This window comes from Bombina bombina, chromosome 2 (genome assembly GCF_027579735.1).
Source record: "Bombina bombina isolate aBomBom1 chromosome 2, aBomBom1.pri, whole genome shotgun sequence".
In the NCBI taxonomy this organism is placed as follows: domain Eukaryota; kingdom Metazoa; phylum Chordata; class Amphibia; order Anura; family Bombinatoridae; genus Bombina; species Bombina bombina.
This window is the reverse complement of record NC_069500.1, coordinates 407,404,609-407,424,792: the sequence shown is the minus strand read 5'-3', so window position 1 is coordinate 407,424,792 and position 20,184 is coordinate 407,404,609. Positions and strand designations below refer to the sequence as shown.

The 20,184-nt window shown below is 41.3% G+C and overlaps 1 protein-coding gene across 1 annotated transcript in view; it reads left to right on the top strand.

Moving 5' to 3' along the window:
• Nucleotides 1-20,184, top strand: part of ZDHHC8 (zinc finger DHHC-type palmitoyltransferase 8) — a 256,391-nt gene that overhangs the window by 75,476 nt on the left and 160,731 nt on the right. The window lies entirely within an intron of this gene.

The window sequence follows — 20,184 nt, the reverse complement described above, 5'->3', positions numbered from 1 at the left end:
ATGTCCTAATCCTAAGAATTCTAAGGAGAAATCGTTGCATTCTTTGGATGTTGTTAGAGCTTTGAAATATTATGTTGAAGCTACGAAATCTTTTCGTAAGACTTCTAGTCTATTTGTTATTTTTTCCGGTTCTAGAAAAGGCCAGAAAGCTTCTGCCATTTCTTTGGCATCTTGGTTGAAATCTTTAATTCATCTTGCCTATGTTGAGTCGGGTAAAACTCTGCCTCAGAGAATTACAGCTCATTCTACTAGGTCAGTTTCTACTTCCTGGGCGTTTAGGAATTAAGCTTCGGTTGACCAGATCTGCAAAGCAGCGACTTGGTCCTCTTTGCATACTTTTACTAAATTCTACCATTTTGATGTATTTTCTTCTTCTGAAGCAGTTTTTGGTAGAAAAGTACTTCAGGCAGCGGTTTCAGTTTGAATCTTCTGCTTATGTTTTTCATTAAACTTTATTTTGGGTGTGGATTATTTTCAGCAGGAATTGGCTGTCTTTATTTTATCCCTCCCTCTCTATTATTGACTCTTGTGTGGAAAGATCCACTTCTTGGGTAGTCATTATCCCATACGTCACTAGCTCATGGACTCTTGCTAATTACATGAAAGAAAACATAATTTATGTAAGAACTTACCTGATAAATTCATTTCTTTCATATTAGCAAGAGTCCATGAGGCCCACCCTTTTTTGTGGTGGTTATGATTTTGTATAAAGCACAATTATTCCAATTCCTTATTTTTTATGCTTTCGCACTTTTTTCTTATCACCCCACTTCTTGGCTATTCGTTAAACTGATTTGTGGGTGTGGTGAGGGGTGTATTTATAGGCATTTTAAGGTTTGGGAAACTTTGCCCCTCCTGGTAGGAATGTATATCCCATACGTCACTAGCTCATGGACTCTTGCTAATATGAAAGAAATGAATTTATCAGGTAAGTTCTTACATAAATTATGTTTTTTGCTTCTCACCTTAACTTTTCTTAACCCCTTTTCAGTTTTTACTCTTCATACAGAGTTTCATTCCATTAAAGTACTACATACTGCAAAACATACATGCTCCTTAATATTCACTACATTTCCAGTAGTGCATTGCTGCACCTCCAACAAAGGATAACCAGAGAATGAAGAAAATGTTCTAGTAGAAGTTAATTGGAAAGTTGTAAGCTGTATCTAAATCATAAAAGAAACATATCACTTTAAACATTTCATATCCCTTTTAATGACTATTGTAAAGCCATTGTATATGTGGTGAAATACAGAAAAGGGAATGAATGGATTTATGTGACCAGGACAGCCAGGACATTCTGAAATTGTGCAATTCCGCTAGGCTTCACTGGTGACGTCATAAAAAAAATCCTCTAGCAGCAACTGAATATTGGCTACATTGTTACCACTGTCAATAGTGCAATTGTCAAAGGGCTTTGAGAAAGCGTTGGTAAAATGGCTGTCAGGCTTTTTCATACACCTATCCTGGACATAATAGTTGCTCTTAGTTGTAGCTAAATACTGATATATGGTGGGACAATGCCTGGGAATACTCAGTGATTTTTATTTTTATATACTGTATATTTTCATAGGGAACCCTTTGTTCTCTTGTAATATGTAGCATAGCAGTGGGAATAATCACCAGTAAATAAATACCAGTTTTATGTATATAGCCCAAAGTATGTTAATATTTTTGGCTTCTGCTCCATTAGTGTAACAGACTTTTATTACTGGACTGTATAAATATTTTTTTTTTTATTTTTAAGGTGTTTTGGGTATTATTTCCCCCCCCCTCTCTTTTTCTGACATCTTACGCTACTTTATAGTGCACGCACTGGATTTAAAAACCTGACTTCAGGCCTCCCTAACAGGCCAGATTTTGAGAATATCTAAACTAGAGCATGTGGAGTTATAAAATCATGATTAGAAGCACAGGTGAAATAATCAGCTGATTAGTAAACACGGTTAGTTACTTGCTCTCACCCAAGGTAATTCTGAAAATCTGGCCTTTTTAGGGTGGTCTGAGGACAGGTTCGAATAAAATGAAAGGGGAAATGAAGTTAATTAAAGAGGGAAAGATTACTTTAATATTGTCCTATTTGATGTGACTCCAGCTCTGCCTGAATCCACTAAGCCTGGTAATGCAGGAAGACATCACGCAAGATCCGCCTGCGCATGTATTGTCTGCTCTTGTTTATGGCGTGTGGGCTGATGGCCTTTCAGAGGGACACGGCTGTGCTGTACTCCAAGTCTTAACCCTTGCATCTCCAGAATACAAAGCACAGTCGGCAAAACATGCCCTTGTTTCAACTTCAAAATGGGATATTAGCGTAAAAAGAAAATGTTGGTTTCACTTTTTTTGTAAATAGATGTTCATTTCTGTCCAAATACCAATTTATGCTTTTAAAATCTAATACGCAAGATAAAAAGAATCAACAAATACTATGGAAAATAAATGTTGATACATGCAAAATGTGCATTTCCATAGAGAGTAGCGAATATTGTGTAGTTTATTTTTAGTTTCACAGCAATATATATATATATATATATATATATATATATATATATATATATATATATATATATATATATATATATATATATATATATATATCCTTTTCTTTGTGACTTCACATTATTTTTAAAACCCAGTCAAAGGCTCTTTTAGTATGTAGGCGGCGTACAGCTCTTATCTAAGAAAGAGGCTGTTCCCAGAATAATTCTATGGATCTGCAGAATGTCGGCTATTGTTTCTGTGTTAAAGAGAAAAAAAATAATCTGTAGCCCCTACAATACAAGAGGCTTGCAGTTAGTTTTAGTGACTGTGTAATGCATAAGAGGCATCTAGTTCATTAGGTTTCTGATATTCTTATGAATAGAAAACTACTGCAAGTTCTTCTATTGGTGTACATCAAAAAAGTGACATTTTTATTTCAGATTTTTATAATATATGTATTGTATGTATTTGCAGCACGCTCTTCTCATTTGCCTGAAACTTTTTTTTATATATCAAGTTAAAGGGACATAAATGAGTAATAAATTGCTCTGTGTAAGAGCATTTAAATATTGCTCTGTTACATGCACAGAACTATGTGTCTGATCTTTTGGAAAGGGGTTAAACACTAATAAATTAGGATACCACAAGGGTCTGGTGCTTTAAGCTCAGTGTAGAATTAAACACTTAATTATATAAAAATAGAGTTAAAATATAACACTTAATTGAAACAAATTACTTAGACACAACATTAATCTAAAATTGGGATTAGGATATGGGTAAATCATAACCATTCCCTTATCGTCTGATAAATCCCAACACAAATTTGAAAACTGAGATAGGCCAGGTAGCCGGATGGTGTGAATGGATGGTCTCAGATTTCTTAGTTTGGTAATATGGGTAAAACACAAACATTCATACTTTCAAAGCAGGCATAAACTATGCGCTCAAAGGCGTCCTGCCTGCCTGCAAGCTTCGTAGGGGTTACCAAGCCAGCCGCTTTCTGACTAATATCCCTATTACTTATCAGCACCATATATACAGAGGATCAACATATCCATTTCATATTTTCAGACACCCTAGTGTATCAAACTTGATTCCAGTAACAAAGTATCAATTGTTACATTTTAATTCATTCAAGTAAGTCTGTTTGTATCCTCCGTGTATACATACACACACCCAAGACACACTACTCTCTGGCCCTGCCCACCGATGCGTTTCGTCACTAACAAACATGACTTCATCAGCGCATTAGGGCAAATGCAAAATGGATATGTTTATCCTCTGTATATATGGTGTTTATAAGGAATAGGGATATTAGTCAAAAAGCGGCTGGCTTGGTAACCCCCACGAAGCTTGCAAGCAGGACGACGCCTTTGAGCGGATAGGTTATGCCTGCTTTGAAAGTATGAATGTTTGTTCTATACCCATATTACCAAACTAATAAGGGAATGGTTGGGATTTACCCATATCCTAATCACAATTTTAGATTAATTTTGTGTCTTAAGTAATTGGTTTCAATAAATTGTTACATTTTAACTCTATTCTTATAAAGGGGTTAAACACAAAGTTAAAGGCAACTGTTGATTGGAAATGCACTACTGGTCCAGAACGTAAATAAATATTTAATGCTGAAATGTTCTTTTGTGATTCAGAGAGAGAATAAAATAAAAAACTTTGTCATGATACACTCATGAGGAGTAGTTGATACCTGGGTTAGCTATTGGGTTGCCACCTCGGCCATGTTTTCCTGGACACTTATGAGTTACACATGCTGCAGGGTGTTCAGAGGGAAACATGCATTGTGCTGCTGGACAGCAAACAAATAGTGATCCTGGACAGCTTTATTCATGTTCCTCCCTGCAGCATGTGCAACTCATAAGTGTCCAGGAAAACATGGCCGAGGTGGCAACCCTAGTTAGCTACCCAGCAGAGGGTGGTATTGTGGTCTCAGCATTGCCAGGTTAATCTGAAATGTTCTTTGTGTAAGATCTGTGTGTTCAGAAATGCTGTGGTCTCAAGATCCCCCTCCTTCCCCCATTCTCTTGGTACTGTGAGTTAAGGACTGGTATGTAAATGTTGTAAATTATAAAAAGGGCAGGGGCCTTGACAAGACAAAAAGAAAGCTGAGTTTTAATTGTGTGTAACACTCCTTCTGGTCCAGACAAGTTCTAACTAAAGGATCTAACATCTGAAGCAAAGTTCTCCCATATACAGACCACTGGAACTTTGGTAATAAGTGTATGGTATTGTGTTTATTTTATGTCCCTATTTATTTTTTAAGAACAATATCTTCGCACATGTATGTTATTTTGTATGTTTTTATAATTTGGCACTCTGTAACCTGTATTGATATTTTTGTTATTAAACACATGATAGAGCCCAAAGACAGAATTAGATTTTCTAATATCTGAATTCACACTCTGTTGAGACAAGGTTAAAGGCACATTACCTAAATGAATAAAGGGATGTTTTGGAAACCCCAATAACTCACACAAAGTTTTCTTCTGTTATGTGTGATCAGTCCACGGGTCATCATTACTTCTGGGATATTATCTGCTCCCCTACAGGAAGTGCAAGAGGATTCACCCAGCAGAGTTGCTATATAGCTCCTCCCCTCTACGTCACCCCCAGTCATTCTCTTGCACCCAAAGACTAGATAGGAGGTGTGAGAGGACTATGGTGATTATACTTAGTTTTTATAACTTCAATCAAAAGTTTGTTATTTTACAATAGCACCGGAGCGTGTTATTACTTCTCTGGCAGAGTTTGAAGAAGAATCTACCAGAGTTTTTCTTATGATTTTAACCGGAGTAGTTAAGATCATATTGCTGTTTCTCGGCCATCTGAGGGAGGTAAAAGCTTCAGATCAGGGGACAGCGGGCAGTTGAATCTGCATTGAGGTATGTAGCAGTTTTTATTTTCTGAATGGAATTGATGAGAAAATCCTGCCATACCGTTATAATGACATGTATGTATACTCTACACTTCAGTATTCTGGGGATGGTATTTCACCGGAATTACTCTGTAAAAGTACATTAAACCTTTTAATAGGTATTTAATTCATGTTAAACGTTTTTGCTGGAATGTAGAATCGTTTGCATTTCTGAGGTACTGAGTGAATAAATATTTGGGCATTATTTTTCCACTTGGCAGTTTGCTTGTTTTGATTATGACAGTTTCGTTTCTCTCTCACTGCTGTGTGTGAGGGGGAGGGGTCGTTTTTGGCGCTCTTTGCTACGCATCAAAAATTTCCAGTCAGTTACTCTTGTATTTTCTGCATGATCCGGTTCATCTCTAACAGAACTCAGGGGTCTTCAAACTTCTTTGAAGGGAGGTAGATTCTCTCAGCAGAGCTGTGAGACTTATGTAGTGACTGTGTTTTAAAAATTGCTCTGTGATTTTTATGTTTAAAATTTAATTAGTGTTACTTTACTAATGGGAACAAACCTTTGCTAACAAGTTGTGTTGTTTTTAAAGAGTGATGCTATAACTGTTTTTCAGTTCATTATTTCAACTGTCATTTAATCGTTTAGTGCTTCTTTGAGGCACAGTACGTTTTTGTTAAATAAGATTGTAACCAAGTTGCATGTTTATTGCTAGTGTGTTAAACATGTCTGATTCAGAGGAAGATACCTGTGTCATTTGTTCCAATGCCAAGGTGGAGCCCAATAGAAATTTATGTACTAACTGTATTGATGCTACTTTAAATAAAAGCCAATCTGTACAAATTGAACAAATTTCACCAAACAGCGAGGGGAGAGTTATGCCGTCTAACTCGCCTCACGTGTCGGTACCTGCGTCTCCCGCCCGGGAGGTGCGTGATATTATGGCGCCTAGTACATCTGGGCAGCCATTACAGATAACATTACAAGATATGGCTACTGTTATGACTGAAGTTTTGGCTAAGTTACCAGAACTAAGAGGCAAGCGTGATCACTCTGGGGTGAGAACAGAGTGCGCTGATAATTCTAGGGCCATGTCTGATACTGCGTCACAGCTTGCAGAGCATGAGGACGGAGAGCTTCATTCTGTAGGTGACGGTTCTGATCCAAGCAGATTGGATTCAGATATTTCAAATTTTAAATTTAAATTGGAAAACCTCCGTGTATTACTAGGGGAGGTCTTAGCGGCTCTTAACGATTGTAACACTGTTGCAATACCAGAGAAAATGTGTAGGTTGGATAAATACTTTGCGGTACCGGCGAGTACTGACGTTTTTCCTATACCTAAGAGATTAACTGAAATTGTTACTAAGGAGTGGGATAGACCCGGTGTGCCGTTCTCACCCCCTCCAATATTTAGAAAGATGTTTCCAATAGACGCCACCACACGGGACTTATGGCAAACGGTCCCTAAGGTGGAGGGAGCAGTTTCTACTTTAGCTAAGCGCACCACTATCCCGGTGGAGGATAGCTGTGCTTTTTCAGATCCTATGGATAAAAAATTAGAGGGTTACCTTAAGAAAATGTTTGTTCAACAAGGTTTTATATTGCAACCCCTTGCATGCATCGCGCCGATTACGGCTGCGGCAGCATTTTGGATTGAGTCTCTGGAAGAGAACCTTAGTTCAGCTACGCTGGACGACATTACGGACAGGCTTAGAGTCCTTAAACTAGCTAATTCATTCATTTCGGAGGCCGTAGTACATTTAACCAAACTTACGGCTAAGAATTCAGGATTCGCCATTCAGGCACGTAGGGCGCTGTGGCTAAAATCCTGGTCGGCTGATGTAACTTCTAAGTCCAAATTACTTAATATACCTTTCAAGGGGCAAACTTTATTTGGGCCCGGTTTGAAAGACATTATCGCTGACATTACAGGAGGTAAGGGCCACGCTCTACCTCAAGACAAAGCCAAAGCTAAGGCTAGACAGTCTAATTTTCGTCCCTTTCGGAATTTCAAAGCAGGTGCAGCATCAACTTCCACTGCACCAAAACAGGAAGGAGCTGTTGCTCGTTACAGACAAGGCTGGAAACCTAACCAGTCCTGGAATAAGGGCAAGCAGGCCAGAAAACCTGCTGCTGCCCCTAAGACAGCATGAACCGAGGGCCCCCGATCCGGAACCGGATCTAGTGGGGGGCAGACTCTCTCTCTTCGCCCAGGCTTGGGCAAGAGATGTCCAGGATCCCTGGGCGCTAGAGATCATATCTCAGGGATACCTTCTAGACTTCAATTTATCTCCCCCAAGAGGGAGATTTAATCTGTCAAGGTTGTCAACAAACCAAATAAAGAAAGACGCGTTTCTACGCTGTGTACAAGATCTATTATTAATGGGAGTGATCCATCCGGTTCCGCGGTCGGAACAAGGACAAGGGTTTTACTCAAACCTGTTTGTGGTTCCCAAAAAAGAGGGAACTTTCAGGCCAATCTTGGATTTAAAGATCCTAAACAAATTCCTAAGAGTTCCATCGTTCAAAATGGAAACTATTCGGACAATCTTACCCATGATCCAAAAGGGTCAGTACATGACCACAGTGGATTTAAAGGATGCTTACCTTCACATACCGATTCACAAAGATCATTACCGGTATCTAAGGTTTGCCTTCTTAGACAGGCATTACCAGTTTGTAGCCCTTCCATTCGGATTGGCTACGGCTCCAAGAATCTTCACAAAGGTTCTGGGTGCCCTTCTAGCGGTTCTGAGACCGCGAGGAATTTCGGTAGCTCCGTACCTAGACGACATTTTGATACAAGCTTCAAGCTTTCAAACTGCCAAGTCTCATACAGAGTTAGTTCTGGCATTTCTAAGGTCGCATGGATGGAAAGTGAACGAAAAGAAGAGTTCTCTCTTGCCTCTCACAAGAGTTCCATTCTTGGGGACTCTTATAGATTCTGTAGAAATGAAGATTTATCTGACAGAAGACAGATTAACAAAGCTTCTAAATACATGCCGTGTCCTTCATTCCATTCAACTCCCGTCAGTAGCTCAATGCATGGAGGTGATCGGCTTAATGGTAGCAGCAATGGACATAGTACCCTTTGCACGCCTACATCTCAGACCGCTGCAATTGTGCATGCTGAGTCAGTGGAATGGGGATTACTCAGATTTGTCCCCCACTCTGAATCTGGATCAAGAGACCAGAAACTCTCTTCTATGGTGGTTTTCTCGGCCACATCTGTCCAGGGGGATGCCGTTCAGCAGGCCGGACTGGACAATTGTAACAACAGACGCCAGCCTTCTAGGTTGGGGCGCTGTCTGGAATTCTCTGAAGGCTCAGGGACAATGGAGTCAGGAGGAAAGTCTCCTGCCAATAAACATTCTGGAATTGAGAGCAGTTCTCAATGCCCTTCTAGCTTGGCCCCAGTTAAAGACTCGGGGGTTCATCAGGTTTCAGTCGGACAACATCACGACTGTAGCTTACATCAACCATCAGGGAGGGACAAGAAGCTCCCTAGCAATGATGGAAGTATCAAAGATAATTCGCTGGGCAGAGTCTCACTCTTGCCACCTGTCAGCAATCCACATCCCGGGAGTGGAGAACTGGGAGGCGGATTTCTTGAGTCGCCAGACTCTTCATCCGGGGGAGTGGGAACTTCATCCGGAGGTCTTTGCCCAAATACTTCGACGTTGGGGCAAACCAGAGATAGATCTCATGGCGTCTCGCCAGAACGCCAAACTTCCTCGCTACGGATCCAGATCCAGGGATCCGGGAGCGTTTCTGATAGATGCTTTGACAGCACCTTGGAACTTCAGGATGGCTTATGTGTTTCCACCCTTCCCGCTGCTTCCTCGATTGATTGCCAAAATCAAACAGGAGAGAGCATCAGTGATTCTAATAGCGCCTGCATGGCCGCGCAGGACTTGGTATGCAGATCTAGTGGACATGTCATCCTGTCCGCCTTGGTCTCTACCTCTAAGACAGGACCTTCTGATTCAGGGTCCATTCAAACATCAAAGTCTAACTTCTCTGAAGCTGACTGCTTGGAAATTGAACGCTTGATTTTATCAAAACGTGGTTTTTCTGAGTCGGTTATTGATACCCTGATACAGGCTAGGAAGCCTGTTACCAGAAAGATTTACCATAAAATATGGCGTAAATACCTATACTGGTGTGAATCCAAAGATTACTCCTGGAGTAAGGTTAGGATTCCTAGGATATTGTCTTTTCTACAAGAAGGTTTAGAAAAGGGTTTATCGGCTAGCTCATTAAAGGGACAGATCTCAGCTCTGTCCATCTTGTTACACAGGCGTCTGTCAGAAAATTCAGACATCCAGGCCTTTTGTCAGGCTTTAGCTAGGATCAAGCCTGTGTTTAAAACTGTTGCTCCGCCATGGAGTTTAAACTTAGTTCTTAACGTTTTACAGGGTGTTCCGTTTGAACCCCTTCATTCCATTGCTATAAAATTGTTATCTTGGAAAGTTCTATTTTTAATGGCTATTTCCTCGGCTCGAAGAGTCTCTGAGTTATCAGCCCTACATTGTGATTCTCCTTATCTGATCTTTCACTCAGACAAGGTAGTTCTGCGTACTAAACCTGGGTTCTTACCTAAGGTTGTCTCTAACAGGAATATCAATCAAGAGATTGTTGTTCCATCCTTGTGTCCAAATCCTTCTTCAAAGAAGGAACGTCTTCTACACAATCTGGATGTAGTTCGTGCCCTCAAGTTCTACTTGCAGGCAACTAAAGATTTTCGCCAAACTTCTTCCCTGTTTGTCGTTTATTCTGGACAGAGGAGAGGTCAAAAAGCTTCTGCTTCCTCTCTCTCTTTTTGGCTTCGTAGCATAATACGTTTAGCCTATGAGACTGCTGGACAGCAGCCTCCTGAAAGAATTACAGCTCATTCCACTAGAGCTGTGGCTTCCACTTGGGCCTTTAAGAATGAGGCCTCTGTTGAACAGATTTGCAAGGCTGCAACTTGGTCTTCGCTTCATACTTTTTCCAAATTTTACAAATTTGACACTTTTGCTTCTTCGGAGGCTATTTTTGGGAGAAAGGTTCTTCAGGCAGTGGTTCCTTCTGTATAATGAGCCTGCCTATCCCTCCCGTCATCCGTGTACTTTTGCTTTGGTATTGGTATCCCAGAAGTAATGATGACCCGTGGACTGATCACACATAACAGAAGAAAACATAATTTATGCTTACCTGATAAATTCCTTTCTTCTGTTGTGTGATCAGTCCACGGCCCGCCCTGTTTTTTTAAGGCAGGTACATATTTTTTAAATTATAATTCAGTCACCACTACACCCTTGGCTTCTCCTTTCTCGTTGGTCTTTGGTCGAATGACTGGAGGTGACGTAGAGGGGAGGAGCTATATAGCAACTCTGCTGGGTGAATCCTCTTGCACTTCCTGTAGGGGAGCAGATAATATCCCAGAAGTAATGATGACCCGTGGACTGATCACACAACAGAAGAAAGGAATTTATCAGGTAAGCATAAATTATGTTTTTTTGGTGGTGGCAGTGACTTGTGTTAAACAGGGGTGTTGTGGACAGGATTTTTTTGTGTGATTCAGATAGAGCATGACATTTTAAGCAACTTTCTAATTAACTCCTATTATCAAATTTTCTTCATTCTCTTGGTCAGTGCTCGATAAATCTGTTTAAAAATTAGGAGCCAGACAGTGGTATTTGTATATAGATATATGGAGAATAACTCCAAAAGTTACTGTAGGTGCCAAGGATAGAATTCTAGAAGCCAGTGGCTCCCTGGCTCCTGGGTTTGTCGAGTCCTGCTCTTGGTATCTTTATTTGAAATGCAAAATTGTAAGTTTAGATGCTGGCCCAATTTTGGTGAACCACCTGGGTTGTCCTTGCTGATTGGTGGATAAATTCATCCACCAATAAAAAGGGATGTCCAGAGTCTGAACCAAAAAAAGCTTAGATTCTTTTTTTTTTTTCAAATACAAATAGCAAGAGAACGAAGAAAAATTGATTATAGGAGTTAATTAGAAAGTTACTTAAAATTGCATGCTTTTTCTGAATCACGAAAGAAAAAAAATTGGGTTCAGTGTCCCTTTAAGGTCCTTTGTAAAATGAAAGGTTTTAGGGACCAGTGGCTTATTACTATTAACCCTTCCATGCCCAAACCCCTCCTTAATTCGTCACACTTTCCAATTTGCTACTATTATCAAATTTGCATAGTTCAATGGTATTCTTTGTTGAAGAGATACCTAGGTGGGTGTCTGGAGCACTACCTGGCAGGAAATAGTGCAAATGGAAAATATTCTTTCAAAGCTGCTGCCATATAATGCTCCAGACAGATGCACTCTCCTGAGCTTACTTTAAGTAATTAATTAAAGCTTGGGTTGGATCAGCTACTGTTTCTGCTCGGGACCAGCAGTGCTTTGGAGTCCCGAGCAGTACTTCCGTTATGTTTTTAATCCCTTTGTGGGGATTAAGCACATAGTATTGCAGGGCCAATAGTATTAAAAATATATGGTCTTAACAAATTAGAACGTAATTTTTCCGACAATAATGGCTCTTTATGTGTTTAACCTTTTTGCATTTAAACCTAGTTTCTCCAACATAGGTGTGTCCGGTCCACGGCGTCATCCTTACTTGTGGGATATTCTCTTCCCCAACAGGAAATGGCAAAGAGCCCAGCAAAGCTGGTCACATGATCCCTCCTAGGCTCCGCCTACCCCAGTCATTCTCTTTGCCGTTGCACCGGCAACATCTCCACGGAGATGGTTAAGAGTTTTTTGGTGTTTAAATGTAGTTTTTATCCTTCAATCAAGTGTTTGTTTGTTATTTTAAAATAGTGCTGGTATGTACTATTTACTCTGAAACAGAAAAGAGATGAAGATTTCTGTTTGTAAGAGGAAGATGATTTTAGCAAACGTTACTAAAATCGATTGCTGTTTCCACACAGGACTGTTGAGATGAAGTAACTTCAGTTGGGGGAAACAGTTGGCAGACTTTTCTGCTTGAGGTATGACTGGCCACATTTCTAACAAGACTATGTAATGCTGGAAGGCTGTCATTTCCCCTATGGGGACCGGTAAGCCATTTTCTTAGATTAAGTAAAAGAATAAAGGGCTTTATAAGGGCTTAAAAAACTGGCAGACATTTTTCTGGGCTAAAACGATTACTTTGCTAAGTATATTTGGCAGATTATAACTCTTAATAGTTATTATAATCTTGGGGATTGTTGTAAAAAAAACGGCAGGCACTGTATTGGACACCTTTTTCAGATGGGGGCCTTTTCTAGTCATAGGCAGAGCCTCATTTTCGTGCCACTAATGCGCAGTTGTTTTTGGAGAGCAGGGCATGCAGATGCATGTGTGAGGAGCTAAGAACCACTGAAAAAGCTTATAGAAGGCGTCATTTGGTATCGTATTCCCCTCTGGGCTTGGTTGGGTCTCAGCAAAGCAGATACCTGGGACTGTATAGGGGTTAAATGTAAAAACGGCTCCGGTTCCGTTATTTTAAGGGTTAAAGCTTTCAATTTTGGTGTGCAATACTTTTAAGGCTTTAAGACTCTGGTGAAATTTTGGTGAATTTTGAACAATTCCTTCATACTTTTTCACATATTCAGTAATAAAGTGTGTTCAGTTTAAAATTTAAAGTGACAGTAACGGTTTTATTTTAAAACGTTTTTTGTGCTTTGTTGACAAGTTTAAGCCTGTTTAACATGTCTGAATCATCAGATAAGCGATGTTCTATAAGTATGAAAGCCAAGGTTTCTCCCCATTTAAATATATGTGATGATTGTGCCATAGTGTCCAAACAAAGTAGGGACAATGATGCCACAGATAATGATATTGCCCAAGATGATTCCTCAAATGAGGGGAGTAAGCATGATACTGCATCATCCCCTTCTGTGTCTACACCAGTTTTGCCCACACAAGAGGCCCCTAGTACATCTAGTGCGCCAATACTTATTACCATGCAACAATTAACGGCTGTAATGGATAATTCTATTGCAAACATTTTATCCAAAATGCCTACTTATCAGAGAAAGCGCGATTGCTCTGTTTTAAACACTGAAGAGCAAGAGGACGCTGATGATAACTGTTCTGACATACCCTCACACCAATCTGAAGGGGCCAGGAGGGAGGTTTTGTCTGAGGGAGAAATTTCAGATTCAGGAAAAATTTCTCAACAAGCTGAACCTGATGTTGTAACATTTAAATTAGAACATCTCCGCGCACTGCTTAAGGAGGTATTATCTACTCTGGATGATTGTGACAATTTGGTCATTCCAGAGAAATTATGTAAGATGGACAAGTTCCTAGAGGTTCCGGTGCCCCCCGATGCGTTTCCTATACCCAAGCGGGTGGCGGACATAGTAAATAAGGAGTGGGAAAGGCCCGGCATACCTTTTGTTCCTCCCCCTATATTTAAGAAATTATTTCCTATAGTCGACCCCAGAAAGGACTTATGGCAGACAGTCCCCAAGGTCGAGGGGGCGGTTTCTACTCTAAACAAACGCACTACTATTCCTATAGAAGATAGTTGTGCTTTCAAAGATCCTATGGATAAAAAATTAGAGGGTTTGCTTAAAAAGATGTTTGTTCAGCAAGGTTACCTTCTACAACCAATTTCATGCATTGTTCCTGTCACTACGGCAGCGTGTTTCTGGTTCAAAGAACTAGAAAAGTCGCTCAATAAAGAATCTTCGTATGAGGAGGTTATGGACAGAGTTCAAGCACTTAAATTGGCTAACTCTTTTATTTTAGATGCCGCTTTGCAATTAGCTAGATTAGCGGCGAAAAATTCAGGGTTTGCTATCGTGGCGCGCAGAGCGCTTTGGCTAAAGTCTTGGTCAGCGGATGTGTCTTCCAAGACAAAATTGCTTAACATTCCTTTCAAGGGTAAAACACTGTTTGGTCCTGATTTGAAAGAGATTATTTCAGACATCACCGGGGGAAAGGGCCACGCCCTTCCTCAGGATAGGTCCTTTAAGGCTAAAAATAAGCCTAATTTTCGTCCCTTTAGCAGAAACGGACCAGCCTCTAATTCTACATCCTCTAAGCAAGAGGGTAATACTTCTCAACCCAAACCAGCCTGGAGACCGATGCAAGGCTGGAACAAGGGTAAGCAGGCCAAGAAGCCTGCCACTGCTACCAAAACAGCATGAAGGGATGGCCCCCGATCTGGGACCGGATCTGGTGGGGGGCAGACTTTCTCTCTTTGCTCAGGCCTGGGCAAGAGATGTTCAGGATCCTTGGGCACTAGAAATAGTTTCTCAGGGTTATCTCCTGGAATTCAAGGAACTACCCCCAAGGGGAAGGTTCCACAGGTCTCAATTATCTTCAAACCAAATAAAAAGACAGGCATTCTTACATTGTGTAGAAGACCTGTTAAAGATGGGAGTAATTCATCCAGTTCCAATAAGAGAACAAGGGATGGGGTTTTACTCTAACCTGTTCATAGTTCCCAAAAAAGAGGGAACATTCAGACCAATTTTAGATCTCAAGATCCTAAACAAATTTCTCAGGGTTCCATCGTTCAAAATGGAAACCATTCGAACGATCCTTCCTACCATCCAGGAAGGTCAATTTATGACCACGGTGAACTTAAAGGATGCGTACCTACATATTCCTATCCACAAGGAACATCATCAGTTCCTAAGGTTCGCTTTTCTGGACAAGCATTACCAGTTTGTGGCACTTCCATTCGGATTAGCCACTGCTCCGAGAATTTTCACAAAGGTACTAGGGTCCCTTCTAGCGGTTCTAAGACCAAGGGGCATTGCAGTAGTACCTTACCTGGACGACATCCTGATTCAAGCGTCGTCTCTGTCAAAAGCAAAGGCTCATACGGACATCGTCCTAGCCTTTCTCAGATCTCACGGATGGAAAGTGAACAAAGAAAAAAGTTCTCTGTCCCCGTCAACAAGAGTTCCCTTCTTGGGAACAATAATAGATTCCTTAGAAATGAGGATTTCTCCTGTTAAGTGTGGTCAGTCCACGGGTCATCATTACTTCTGGGATATTATCTCCTCCCCTACAGGAAGTGCAAGAGGATTCACCCAGCAGAGCTGCTATATAGCTCCTCCCGTCTACGTCACCTCCAGTCATTCTCTTGCACCCAACGAATAGATAGGATGTGTGAGAGGACTGTGGTGATTTTAATTAGTTTATTACCTTCAATCAAAAGTTTGTTATTTTATAATAGCACCGGAGTGTGTTATTCATTCTCTGGTAGAATTTGAAGAAGAATCTACCTGAGTTTTTTCTATGATTTTAGCCGGAGTAGTTAAGATCATATTGCTGTTTCTCGGCCATCTGAGGAGAGGTAAACTTCAGATCAGGGGACAGCGGGCAGATTAATCTGCAAAGAGGTATGTTGAAGTTTATATATTTTCTGACATGGAATTGATGAGAAAATCCTGCCATACCGTTATAATGTAAACTCAGCCTTAAATACAGTAGATGTATCTGGTATCAGGCTGTCATGTATGTATATTTTACACTTCAGTATTCTGGGGAATGGTACTTCACTGGATTTATACTGTATGCATAGACTTAACCTAATTTGCAGGGACTTGCAATAGGTTTTTAAATAACAATTAATTTATTGAGGTTAAACGTTTTTTGCTGGCATGTAAAATCGTTTATTTCTCTGAGGTACTGGGTGAAAAAATGTTTTGGGCACTGTTTTTTCCACTTGGCAATAGTTTTGTTTAAATTTAAACAGTTTACTGATCTCTCTCACTGTTATGTGTGAGGGGGAGGGGCCATTTTTGGCGCTTTTACTACGCATCAAAAAACTCAGTCAGAGGTTCATTTTCTTCCTGCATGATCCGGTTCATCTCTACAGAACTCAGGGATCTTCAAAGCTTGTTTTGAGGGAGGTAATCATTCCCAGCAGAGCTGTGAAGATTGTAGTTGACTGTGATAAAAAAAACGTTTATTTGTGTATTTTTTCTGCTGTCAGGGTTAGTTATCCTTTGCTAATGGGAACAATCCTTTGCTAAAATTGTATATTTCTTACAAAGATTTGATGCTATAATTTATTTATTTCAACTGTCATAATTTTTTCTGTGCTTCTTATAGGCACAGTTCGTTTTCATATTATTGTAATTTACTTGAAAAAGCATTTCCAAGTTGCTAGTTAATTGCTAGTGTGTTAAACATGTCTGATTCAGAGGAAGATACATGTGCTATATGTGCTAATGCCAAAGTGGAGCCCAATAGAAATTTATGTACTAACTGTATTGATGCTACTTTAAATAAAAGTCAATATGTACAAATTGAACATATTTCACCAGACAACGAGGGGAGAGTTATGCCGACTAACTCGCCTCACGTGTCAGTACCTGCATCTCCCGCTCGGGAGGTGCGTGATATTGTAGCGCCGAGTACATCTGGGCGGCCATTACAAATCACATTACAGGATATGGCTACTGTTATGACTGAAGTTTTGGCTAAATTACCAGAACTGAGAGGTAAGCGTGATCACTCTGGGGTGAGAACAGAGTGCGCTGATAATATTAGGGCCATGTCAGACACTGCGTCACAGGTGGCAGAACATGAGGACGGAGAACATCATTCTGTGGGTGACGGTTCTGATCCAAACAGACTGGATTCAGATATTTCAAATTTTAAATTTAAGCTGGAAAACCTCCGTGTATTACTAGGGGAGGTATTAGCGGCTCTGAATGATTGTAACACAGTTGCAATACCAGAGAAAATGTGTAGGTTGGATAGATATTTTGCGGTACCGGCGAGTACTGATGTTTTTCCTATACCTAAGAGACTTACTGAAATTGTTACTAAGGAGTGGGATAGACCCGGTGTGCCGTTCTCACCCCCTCCGATATTTAGAAAAATGTTTCCAATAGACGCCACCACACGGGACTTATGGCAAACGGTCCCTAAGGTGGAGGGAGCAGTTTCTACTTTAGCTAAGCGTACCACTATCCCGGTGGAGGATAGCTGTGCTTTTTCAGATCCAATGGATAAAAAATTAGAGGGTTACCTTAAGAAAATGTTTGTTCAACAAGGTTTTATATTGCAACCTCTTGCATGTATTGCGCCTGTCACGGCTGCAGCAGCATTTTGGTTTGAGTCTCTGGAAGAGACACTTGAATCATCTACACTAGATGAGATTACACACAAACTTAAAGCCCTTAAGTTGGCTAACTCATTTATTTCAGATGCCGTAGTACATTTAACTAAACTTACGGCTAAGAATTCCGGATTCGCCATTCAGGCACGCAGGGCGCTGTGGCTAAAATCCTGGTCAGCTGATGTTACTTCTAAATCTAAATTGCTTAATATACCTTTCAAAGGGCAGACCTTATTCGGGCCCGGGTTGAAAGAGATTATCGCTGACATTACAGGAGGTAAAGGCCATGCCCTGCCTCAGGACAAAGCCAAAGCTAAGGCTAGACAGTCTAATTTTCGTTCCTTTCGTAATTTCAAAGCAGGAGCAGCATCAACTTCCTCTGCACCAAAACAGGAAGGAGCTGTTGCTCGCTACAGACAAGGCTGGAAACCTAACCAGTCCTGGAACAAGGGCAAGCAGGCCAGGAAACCTGCTGCTGCCCCTAAGACAGCATGAATCGAGGGCCCCCGATCCGGGACCGGATCTAGTGGGGGGCAGACTTTCTCTCTTCGCCCAGGCTTGGGCAAGAGATGTTCAGGATCCCTGGGCGTTAGAGATCATATCTCAGGGATACCTTCTGGACTTCAAATCCTCTCCCCGAAGAGGGAGATTTCATCTGTCAAGGTTGTCAACAAACCAAACAAAGAAGGAAGCGTTTCTACGCTGCGTACAAGATCTTTTATTAATGGGAGTGATCCATCCAGTTCCGCGGTCGGAACAAGGACAAGGGTTTTACTCAAATCTGTTTGTAGTTCCCAAGAAAGAGGGAACTTTCAGGCCAATCTTGGATTTAAAGATCCTAAACAAATTCCTAAGAGTTCCATCGTTCAAGATGGAAACTATTCGAACAATTTTGCCCATGATCCAAGAGGGTCAGTACATGACCACAGTGGATTTAAAGGATGCTTACCTTCACATACCGATTCACAGAAATCATTACCGGTATCTAAGGTTTGCCTTTCTAGACAGGCATTACCAGTTTGTAGCTCTTCCATTCGGATTGGCTACGGCTCCAAGAATCTTCACAAAGGTTCTGGGTACTCTTCTGGCGGTACTAAGACCGCAAGGAATTTCGGTAGCTCCGTACCTAGACGACATTCTGATACAAGCTTCAAGCTTTCAAACTGCCAAGTCTCATACAGAGTTAGTACTGGCATTTCTAAGGTCGCATGGATGGAAGGTGAACGAAAAGAAGAGTTCTCTCTTTCCACTCACAAGAGTTCCCTTCTTGGGGACTCTGATAGATTCTGTAGAAATGAAGATTTACCTGACAGAAGACAGGTTAACAAAGCTTCAAAATGCATGCCGTGTCCTTCATTCCATTCAACACCCGTCAGTAGCTCAATGCATGGAGGTGATCGGATTAATGGTAGCGGCAATGGACATAGTCCCCTTTGCACGCCTACATCTCAGACCGCTGCAATTGTTCATGCTAAGTCAGTGGAATGGGGATTACTTAGATTTGTCCCCCACTCTGAATCTGAATCAGGAGACCAGAAATTCTCTTCTATGGTGGCTTTATCGGCCACATCTGTCCAGGGGGATGCCATTCAGCAGGCCGGACTGGTCAATTGTAACAACAGACGCCAGCCTACTAGGTTGGGGCGCTGTCTGGAATTCTCTGAAGGCTCAGGGACTATGGAATCAGAAGGAGAGTCTCCTTCCAATAAACATTCTGGAATTGAGAGCAGTTTTCAATGCCCTTCTGGCTTGGCCCCAGTTAACAACTCGGGGGTTCATCAGGTTTCAGTCGGACAACATCACGACTGTAGCTTACATCAACCATCAGGGAGGGACAAGAAGCTCCCTAGCAATGATGGAAGTATCAAAGATAATTCGCTGGGCAGAGTCTCACTCTTGCCACCTGTCTGCAATCCACATCCCGGGAGTGGAGAACTGGGAGGCGGATTTCTTAAGTCGTCAGACTTTTCATCCGGGGGAGTGGGAACTTCATCCGGAGGTCTTTGCCCAAATACTTCGACGTTGGGGCAAACCAGAGATAGATCTCATGGCGTCTCGTCAGAACGCCAAGCTTCCTCGCTACGGGTCCAGATCCAGGGATCCGGGAGCGGTTCTGATAGATGCTCTGACAGCACCTTGGACCTTCAAGATGGCTTATGTGTTTCCACCCTTCCCGATGCTTCCTCGATTGATTGCCAGAATCAAACAGGAGAGAGCATCAGTGATTCTAATAGCACCTGCATGGCCACGCAGGACTTGGTATGCAGATCTAGTGGACATGTCATCCTGTCCGCCTTGGTCTCTACCTCTGAAACAGGACCTTCTGATCCAGGGTCCATTCAAACATCAAAATCTAACTTCTCTGAAGCTGACTGCTTGGAGATTGAACGCTTGATTTTATCAAAACGTGGGTTTTCTGAGCCAGTTATTGATACCTTAATACAGGCTAGGAAGCCTGTTACCAGAAGGATTTACCATAAAATATGGCGTAAATACTTATATTGGTGCGAATCCAAGAGTTACTCATGGAGTAAGGTTAGGATTCCAAGGATATTGTCTTTTCTACAAGAAGGTTTAGAAAAGGGTTTATCCGCTAGTTCCTTAAAGGGACAGATTTCAGCTCTGTCCATTCTTTTACACAAACGTCTGTCAGAAGTTCCGGACGTTCAAGCTTTTTGTCAGGCTTTAGCTACGATCAAGCCTGTGTTTAAAACTGTTGCTCCGCCATGGAGTTTGAACTTAGTTCT